We start from the raw sequence: 10,405 nt of genomic DNA, 5'->3' as shown, positions 1-10,405 counted from the left end.
CAAGGGGTTGGAAAGGGAATGGAGTCATCTGGAAGTAGATGATGGGGACAGCTTCACACCTGTGAACACACACCTCATGGCACAGAACTTGTCAGCCTCACCTGGGAAGAGAGTCTCAGTGAGAAAATGTCTACATTGGTTTGGGCTATGAGCACATCTGAGAGAAGCCGCAGCCTGAAAGTGACTGTCACCATTCCCTGGGCTTGGGTTCCGGACTGTGCAAGAGTAGAGAAAGCCAGCTGATCGGTAGGCATGTGTGCGTTCATTCTCTTTGCCCTTGACGGTGGGTGTGATGGAACTAACTCCTGCTGTCCTGGCTTCTCTGCAATGGTGGAAAGCAACCTTTCTCCCCCAAGCTCTAAACCCCTTCTCTCCTAAACTGCTTTTGGTCAGGGTGTTTGGTCACAGCAACAGAAATGACCTAGGGCAAGGACTAAGGCAGCAGATCTGACGTGGTGTATGTTTCATGAGGATTTTTTAAATACTAGGGAACATGGCAGCAATTGTTGGTTCTCTGGCTTGGGATCTGTGTGTGCACTCTCCCAAGCGTTGTTGGCCCTGACGGAGGTGACTGGACTTCGGCTGCTTGCCTGAGCCCCCCCCCCCCGTCCTCACCCAGAGGGGCTGCTGCTGTAGGGCCAATGTTCCTAGATATATAATCTACAGCTTATATCTGACAGTGGGTCTGATATCACCCTCAAAGCTTAGCTCCAAGAAGAGCAGCCAGATCAGGGACACTCATGTTTTGGGGTGAGGGGAATTGCCCTAACCTAACACCCAGCTCTAAAAATATACAGGCTTACTCCCACACCTTAGTCTCTGAGGACTGAACAGGTAAACAATCCATAGGTACCTTGGGAGCACAGCTCTGAATCACTCCCCGGGCCAGGTCAGGGTTCCAGCAGGCCAGCCGAGCGCTACTGGCCCAAAGGTGCTGGACTCTGCCCTCCCCCACCCTACGTGGGTACCCGTCAGCCAGTCAGCCTTTCAGTCAGAACCCTCACAACACAACCCTGACCTGCCTTGTTTAACTAGACCTGGTGTACTCATCCTGAGGCAGACAAGAATAGCAGAGTTCACCCGGAAGCACGAAGAATATAGAAAAGACAGGCCCAGCTGGAGTCTTGGAGAAGGCACCATGCAAGGGGCACTGCACACGCACCCACACAGCCCTCAGAATTATAAAACTGTGGAGAGGAGGGGGAGGAGGAAAAGCACAGGAAGGATAGCAAGGCTCAGCCCTAGTGTCAGACCATGGTCAGATGTCCAGACAACTCCCACCAGCAGGGCTGATCCACGACCACTTACATGCTTCTAGACCAGCATCCAGCAGCATGGCCAGGAGGAGCCTCTGGTCCTCAGAAAAGCTGTGTCTCCTTCCCAGCCCACTCCAGAGACACAGATACAGGGCCTCCCTGTGGTTTGAGTGGCAGCTATTCCCTGAGAACTCAGAAGACAGAGATATGTCCAGTTTAATTGTGGCTACTAGAAGCCTAACTAAGGTGTGTTCGTTCAAACCTTTGGCGGAGTTCCTTTTTTAACTAGTGTATGAACAGCTAGGAAGATAGCTCAGTAAGGAAAGTGTCTGCCAGGCAAACATGAAGACCTGAGTTTGGAAAGCATGGTGGTGTTTGTCTCAATCCCAGTGCTATGGAGTGGAGACAGGAGGGTCCATGAAACCTGCTGGCCAGCCAAACTGGCTGAACTGGCAGACCCAAGTTCAGTAAAAGACTCTGTCTAAAAAATAAGAAAGAAAACTATTGAGTGACAACATTTGACATTGACCTCTGACCTCTACACACATACACACACACACACACACACATGAACACACAAAAAATAATAAAATTGAGGTGCATGTCTTTTCCATGTAGATTTGCAGGTGTTCTTTAAGTGTGTACTATATAAATTCCCTTTGGAAATGTACTGTGAATCCTTTTTATGAAATTCCTAACTCAGGTGGTATCCAATTTATCAATTCTCTCTCACACCTAGAGATTTTGCATTCTGTTCAAGTAGCCTTGACTTAAGACTTGGTCAATTTCAAGCCATGGAGACTCAGCCTCACGTTTTCTCCTAGAATATTATTGCCCCGGTTTTACCTGTAAGACAAGAAACCACATTTTGGGGGGCTTTGTGTAACATAAAGTCTGAAGCAAGGTTTCTTTTGATCCACTCCAACTTCCAGTTTGTCGCCATGTGGCTGTTTTTCAACGGTGGGCTCAATGGTGAGTCAAATGTGTGTATCCAGGTTCCTTACTCGTTGCATCTGTGTTCACACCAAGACCACTCCATCTTGACCAGTAAAGGTTTTGAAAACACAGTCCTCTAGCTTCGCCTCTCAACACTTCTCCGGCCGCCCTAGGAGCTACAGACCCATAGAGATCAGAATGAGTAACCCACTGTCGAGAAAGAAAGCTGCTGATCAGTCGCAGGGAAAATGACATCTCAACAATCCCAAGTCGTCTGTTTTCCTCTGACACTGGTCTCTAAATTTCTTCTGCTTTCTCCAGTTTTCAGTGTAGCCGTCTTGTGTATCTTTTGTATACCTAGGTATTTAAGGTTTTAGAGTCAGCTGAGGAGTGCTCATTCCTTGTAGTCTGCTGATAGTCTATAGCAATGTGCATGTAGTGAACGTACAGTGCTGTTCACCAACTGTGTTAGTCTCAGTAATGCCCCCTGGACTTTCATATTAGCTACTTTTCTTGTGGCCAAAGGCCTGGTAAAAACAACTTAAGGAAAAAAGGGTTTTCGTTTATACGTTCTAACAGAGAAGTCATGGTGGCCAGATGGCCACACTGTACCCACAGCTAGGAATTAGAGGTAAATGTTGGCATTCAGCTTGGCTTTTTCATATTCAGTTGGGGACCCCTGTGCATGGAATGATGCTGATCACACTTAGGGTGAATCTTCCCACCCAAATTATCACAATCCAGAAACTGCCTCGCAGACTTGGAGATTCTAGACCCTATCAGGTTGACAGTCAGTATTAACTACCATGGATGCCTGTGTCTACTCCCTGAACTCGTGAGCACTCCCTCCCTTGATGAGAGGTGCAGGATCTTGGGACAAGGAGAGCGTCCTGGGTTTCCTGATCCCAGTAACCCCACAGAGAATAGATGAAGAGGTGAAGGGCTTTGGAGACAGCAGCCAGGAAATGCAGGTGGCATTGGAAGATGGAACATGAAGGAAACGGGTTCTCCCAAGAGCCTCTGAGAGAAATGGGGTCCTGATGACTCACTGTCAACCCCCAACCTCCTGGACGGTAGTGGTACATCTGTGTTGCTTTAGGCCCCCGAGCCTGTGGGTACTATGAAGTCCTCTGGGTTGGAGATCCATTGGCTGGCGAGAACTTTGTGAAGGTGGAGAGATGGGGAGTGGCAGGTAGAGAACCAAATGACCTCGAGCTGTCTTTAGTCCCAAGACAGCCATTTGTCATTCCTAGATCTAATCTAATGTCCTTTCCACTGTCAGGTAAAACCTTAGCAGATAGTATCTGAGACCTAGAGCAGAAATTTTGTACTTTGCTAGTGGTGATAAGTATCCTTGCCTCTTTCCAGGAGGAAACAGAAAGCTTTGACCTTTTACCATTGAACAAGTGTTAACAGGTTAGTGTGTGTGTGCATTCATATGTACACACATGTGTGTGTTTGTGCATTTGTGTGCATATATGTATTAGTTGGGGGGTTGTGAGTGTGTGCATGTGGAGACAGAGAATAACCTTGAATCTCTTTCCTTGGGGGTTGTCCACTTACGTGAGACAGGGTCATTCATTGGTCAGCTAGATCAGGCTGGCTGGCCAGTGAGCCCCAGGTAGAATCTGCCTGTCTTTGTCTCCCCAGTGCTGTGATGACAAGCACATCTCACCGTACCAGGCTTCCCTCCCACCCCAGGGGCTGCATCTTAGCAACCCACAGTTGCTAGTCATCTCTTCTTCACCACAGCAGGGTTTGTATAGATGGGATTTTTTTATTTCCCTGAGGAGTTTCTCTGTGTAAGTTTACCATGAATGACCATTGAACTTCCCAAATGCATCCCTCTCTGGGCGTGGGTTACACAGCCACGTGCTCCTGGTTATCAAGTGTTGGGGGGATTCTCTTGCTCTCTTCTGTGCTGATTCTGACTTGATTCTACTGTCATCAGACTCAGTATGTGCAGGTTTGTCTGTTTGTGATCCCAGGACATGGAGAGCATGTGCCTGCTGCATGGGAGAGCTAAAGAAACATTTTTCAGCCTAGAAAAAGAAGGTACTTGCAGACCAAAGAAGAGCCTGTCTGTGTCCAGCTTGGTGAATATCCAGGAGTTAGGATTGTCATATCTATTACTGAGTATCTGGCAAGAAGCCTCTTAAAGGAGAATGGCTTTCGCCTGGCTTGTGGTTTAAGAGAGTACAGTTCAGGGAAGGCAAGGAGACAGGAGTAACTCAAGGTGGTGGCGGTGGCTTGCTCACATCTGCCTGGGGCAGGACGCAGAGCTAGGCTGTCAATCTCATGAGCCACCATCAGCGACCCACTTCCTAATCCACCTCTGAAATGTTCCACGGCCTCCAAAAATACCACCACCAGCTGGTGGCCAAGTTCGAACACAGGAGCTGGCCTGAAGCATTCTACGTTCAAACCACAACAGTAAACCAGTGAGTTTATTGGAGTTACTGGCAGGAACCTGGGTGACTCTCAGGCAGCTATACCACTATAAAGCCCTGACCCCAACCAACTTTTCACCTCTTTATACTCCAGCCAACCTTCCACATAATGTATATTACAGCCAACCTTCCACGTATTGTATATTACAGCCAACCTTCCATGTATTGTATCTTCCAGCCAACCTTCCACGTCTTGTATACTCCAGTCAACCTTCCATGTATTGTATACTCCAGCACTCCTCAGGAGCACATACAGCTGGGGCAAAACCCCTTACGGAAGCCAAGTCTCCCATGATTCTTTCTACCTAAGAACGTTAACAACCTCATTGCCCCAAACCAAGCTACTGGCTGTATTTGCTTCGTTCCTTGCCATTACTAGGGTCTTCCTAGGTCACCACAACAGCTCTGCTTCCAGACAATGATGGTCACATAGCCTGGAGGAAGCAGCTGCTCAACCATGGTCCCTGTGCATTTGAGAGAAAGGTGTGTGCCGCAGGGTGGAGTGCCCCCGGATGAAGGCTAGGTCCTGTTGGCTGATAGCATTAATCTCTGCTACATCCTTGTTGGCCTTGGGTCTCATTGTTCTAGCAATTGTTTAGAGAGGATTGGCAGCATCTGTAACCATAACTGTAGATTTGTGTTTCTCCTTTTGTTCCTACCAGCCTCAGGGCATGGGCTTTTCCTAAGACGGTCCTGACCCCTCTGTTTCTCAGAGTGCCCTCTCTGGCGTGGCATTCTGAGCTGGGGAACATGTATTCCCACACTTAGAGGATGCCCCAACACCTTTGAACTTTGTGGTTTCTGATGAGGAACCTGCTGTCATTGAGTTGGTCCTTCCTGTAGGTAACATGCTTCTTTCCCACCGTTATCAAGACTCTCTCTTTGGTTTTCAGAAGTTTGGCACTGAGGGTTCCATGTGGGCTCTTAGGATTGATCTTGCTTGAGGTTCACTTGGCTTCCTGAGCATTCAAATGCTTTCCCATACTCGGGAGATTTTAATTTTTTAAGAGCTATTTTTATTTTAACTATGTGTGTGACTGTGTGTCTACGCATGTGCGTGTGTGGCCAGGTACCTGTGGAGGCCAGAGGGAGTCAGAGCCCCTGGATTTGAAGGTACAGGCTACTGTAAGCTTCACTACAGGTGTGGAGAACCCAACTCAGGTCGTCTGCAAGAATAGCAAGTGCTCTTAACGGCTGAGGCATCTCTCCCACTCTACTCAGGAGATTTTCACCTTTTTTGTTACATTTTTTTTCCTGCTATACCTTCTGCCTCTTCTTCTGTGATTCCCATGGCTTTGTGAGTGAGCTTTGGTTACTGTAACCAAATACAAATACCTAAGGTAGTCATCATCTTAGGATGATAATGGACAACAATAGGGTTGGTTTGCTGCTTGGGGCTTAAGTTTTGGAGGTTCTATACCATGCCCATTGGGCTCATGCTTGGGACCTGTGACAAGACCATACATCACAGCAAGAGTGTGTGGTGAGCTAAAACCCCTAGCCTCATGGATAAGAAGCAAAAGAAAGAAAAAGGAAAAGCTAGTAACTCAACAGCCCCTTCAAAGGCATGCTCCCAGTGACCCAAGATCTCCTACCAGACCCCATTCCATAAAGATTCTACCACTCCCCATAACCCACATGGGGGACCAAGCCTTCAACACATGCGCCCTTCAGGTAACACCAAAGATGACTGTCAACCTGACATGATCTACATACAACCTAGGAGACAAACTCTTGGCATGTCTAGGGGATTTCTGGATTGGATTGGTTGAGATGTAAATACCCACCCTGAATATGGGAATCACCATCCCATGGACCAAATAGAAAAAAAAAGAAGCTGGGTTCCAGCATTCATCTCTCTCTCCTTCCTGTGGACCTAACGTGACCAGCTGCCCTGTGCTCCTGCTTCAAGCCTTCCCAATCTCGATGGACCGTAGCCCCCAAGGGTGAGTCAGACAAACCCTTCCCTATGCTGCTTTTGTTGGGTATTTGGTCTCGTGAAGAGTGACTAACATGCCACTGAAGGCATCAGTGTGAGCTCTCTGATACAGTTCCTTGGATTGCTAGGGCTGTGTGTGTGTTTGCCTTCCCAGCCTCTGGTGGTCCATCTCCTCTCCAGTCTGGATCGTCTGTGTTGACTTCCACATCTCAGTTTAGTGTTTCATCCTCTCCCAGGATCTTTCCCCTTCTGTCTGTCACTTAAGCCCACCATAGTAGCTAATTTCTCAATGTTGTGACCAAATACAAGAAGCCACTTAAGGGATGAAGGGCTTGTGTTGGCTCATTGTTTCAAAGCTACAGTCCATCATGGGGAAGGTATGGTGGCGGGTCACTCTATGGCCAGTGGTTGTACTTCCTGGTGGACCAGAATCAGAGAGACTTAGGTAGAGCGAGGCCCGGACTGTACAACCCTCAACCCTCAAGGTTGATCCCTCAGTGATCCACTTCTTCCAGAAAAGCCCCATCTCTTAAAGGTTCCACCACCTCCCTAAACAATGCCCTACAGTCAAAGACCAAGGGTTGAAACAGATGGGCCTGTGAACCACATTTCACACCCAGATACACACACACATACACACACATACACACACGTACACATACACACACACACACACACACACACACACACCCTGAGCTTTTGTTTTTCTTTTTTATCTTTTCCGTTATCAGAGTTTTCAGTCCTAAAAAAAGTCTCCATTTGGTTCTCCTTAATATTCTTTTTCATTTGCATTTTATTTTGTGTGTATGGGTATTTTGCTTGCATATATGTCTATGTACCACTTGTGTGTCTGGTGCCTGGAGATTATTGTGCCAGAAGAAGGCACTGGAGTCACAGATGATTGTGAGCTACCATGTGGGTGTTGGAAATCCAACCGGCGTCCTCTGAAGGAGGAGCAAGAGCTCTTAACCTCTGAGCCATCTCTCCAGCCCTATTCCTGGGTATTTTTCATATCTTTATTTGGATTCTCTGTTCTTTGTTGAGCCTCTGTGTGTATTTTAAGCTTGCCTCTGTCTCGCCCCCATGGAAGCCTTTTTCACAGAGGCTGTGTTACGGTCTTGGCTGAGGAATCAGACTGTGGTGTCTCAGTATTGACCTCTGCTGATCACCTTTGACTTCAGCTGGAGAGCTTCCTGGTTCTTGTACTGATCTCTTATCAATGCCTGTGTTTTACAGGTTTTGTTAGGAGACTCTGGAGCTTAAAACTCCTTTTTTTTTTTTTGGAAAATGTTAGCATTTAATTAATTTCCTTGGGTGGCTTCCAGCCACCAGGACACAGGCACCTCCAACACCTTTTATCTTCTCTTCAGCTCTTCTGCTGAGAAATTTGGCTTTCGCAGTGACAGGCTGCCTAGGGAGTTTTCCCTTCCCCAGAACTTTGTAGTAGCCCAATTGTGCAACATCAATGATGGGAAACAAAACTCCAGTCTTGTTTGCAGCGTTGACCCGTGTCTGCTCACTGACCAGTGTCCACAGTTTATCCAGGTTGACAGACGGGCAGAAGCTCTGGTTCCACTTTAAATGATAATGTCTCATACCAACTTCCCCAAAGTAACCTGGGTGATATTTGCTGAAGTTGATCTGTGGTGATGCGCGCCTCCAGCATTCCCACAGCCTCCTGGCTGCTTGCGGTGTTTACCGATGCAGCCGTGACCGTGGCTCATGTGACCCTGCAGTTTCTGGGTTTTCCTCAGTCCAGATGGCATGGCGGCAGCTGAAAGAAAAGACAGAGTTAAAACTCTTTTGCTTGGCTTCCTGTAGCACTGATTCACCAGGAGGAGGCTCACAGTCACTCCAGGTATCTGAGCGCCCGAGTGGTCTCTGCTCATTGCTCACATGGGTCTGATTCTCACTGACTAGGGTGGGACAAGATATCTAGTTACAAGTCTTCACAAGTCTGCCACTGACCCTGTAGAGGCTTAGTCACCAGTGAGGTGAAGCCAAGAGGGAAGGATGGATGTGTGGTAGGGGCGGGAGGAGGATCCATGCATCCACACGGCCTTCACTGAAATCTCACTGGCCTAAAGGGAAGAAGGGATGGTGCCTCGCTGAGACGAAACCTTAGCTCCGCCAGCCTCTACCGTCCTTCATGCACTGTTTTTTCTGTGGTTTTGTTTGACTGGACTAAGGCAGTTCCCTATCTATCTGTCTATCTATCTATCTATCTATCTATCTATCTATCTATCTATCTATCTATCTCTATCTCTATCTCTATCTCTATCTCTTTGTGTGTGGGTGGGGATTTTATTTGGGGAAGAGGAGACTGACGGAGAGGACTGGGACAAGGTCTTGCTGTATAGCCCTGCCTAGCCTAGTACTTACAATGTAGGCTGTAGACAAGGTCACACAGTGTAGCCCAGGCTGGTCTTGAACACGTGGAAATCCCTCATTTTCTCAAGTGCCAGAAATGCGTACATGAGTTGCTATGTCTGGCTAGCTCTCTATGTTTTCTAGGGTGCCCCCTTTTTTCTCATCACTTGAGCTCTAGAAAGCAAGATTTCATCCCCCTGCCTGTTGCTTCTCTTCTGTTGGTGTTCCGCTCTGCTCACCTTCTCGGCTCCATGGCTGGGATATGGAGACCACCTGCTGAGGTCACCATCCCACTAAAATATAATCCCAGGGGACTCACCCCTATGAGAGCAAGGATTCAGACTGGCTTTGCATTTCAATCGATGAAAGGGAGGTTTTTAAGTTGAGGGAATGGGCCAGAATGAAGAGTCCGTGAGTTTGATCCTCAGCACCTCTCTGCGGTGCCCCCCAGATTCCTGACTCAAGATCTGGCAACATCATGCTGGACCTGTCTGCTCTGTCTAGCAAGCTTCTGACTCCACCTTGAGCTCTCCTGTCAGGAGCCTGCAGACTGTGGATAGAGGTAGCGCAGTTTGAAAGAGAAACCACCCGCTCCTGCTACAAGCTCACATGTTAAACGTGCGGGTCCAGCCGGCACTACCATTTTAGGCATTTAGCTTGAGCTCGCCTCCTCTCCCTGGAAACTGGAGAGATTCCTCCAGGGGAACCAGCTGCCATAGTTTAAATACAAAATGTCCCCACTCCCCTAGCTCATGTGCTGAACACATGCTCCTCACCTTGGAAAGTTCTGGAAACATTAGAAGGAGCCTAGCTGGTGAAAGTAGGTCACTGCCACGTGCCTTTGAAAGTGGTACCTTCCCTCTCCACTTCCTGTCTGCCGTGAGAGCAAGACTTTTCTCTGCTACACACTTCTGCTATCGTGATGTGTCCAAGTGACCACGGACCAAATGGACCCTCTGTAAACATGAGCCAAAACCAGCCCTTCCTCCTACAGGTTGTTTGCTAGATACGGGTACTTTATCACAGCAATGAAGAAAGCTCACACTTCATCTACTTCCTTGTACTGGTTTGGATCCCTCTGATACTGTCCTCCTCTCTCTACTCTCCAGTGTTAAACATAGGGCCTTTTCTATGCTCTCCAAATCTGTGATTATGAGTGGCACATGTGTCCGTCTCTTGTGAGCCACTTCTCAGCACTGAAGGGGCCCCCCACTATCTCTCCACACGCTTCCTCCCTGTTCACAGGGAGCCCTTCATGCCCTCCAACTGCCTTACTTTACTTAATAACTTGTTTTTCTCTCCTGAATGTTTTTAATGGGCCCCATCGCAGCTGTGTGTGTGTGTGTGTGTATGTGTGTGTGTGTGTGTATGTGTGTGTATGTGTGTGTATGTGTGTGTATGTGTGTGTATGTGTGTGTGTATGTGTGTGTTTATGTGTGTGTGTATGTGTGTGT

At 47.9% G+C, this 10,405-nt stretch overlaps 1 pseudogene; it reads right to left on the bottom strand.

Moving 5' to 3' along the window:
- Positions 1–7,871: 7,871 nt before the first annotated feature.
- On the bottom strand, positions 7,872–8,347 carry LOC101996301 (annotated as a pseudogene).
- Positions 8,348–10,405: the final 2,058 nt, after the last annotated feature.

This window comes from Microtus ochrogaster, chromosome 8, assembly GCF_000317375.1.
Source record: "Microtus ochrogaster isolate Prairie Vole_2 chromosome 8, MicOch1.0, whole genome shotgun sequence".
Classification (NCBI taxonomy): domain Eukaryota; kingdom Metazoa; phylum Chordata; class Mammalia; order Rodentia; family Cricetidae; genus Microtus; species Microtus ochrogaster.
Note: the sequence above shows the minus strand (reverse complement) of the source record. Positions and strands in the feature narration are given on the sequence as shown.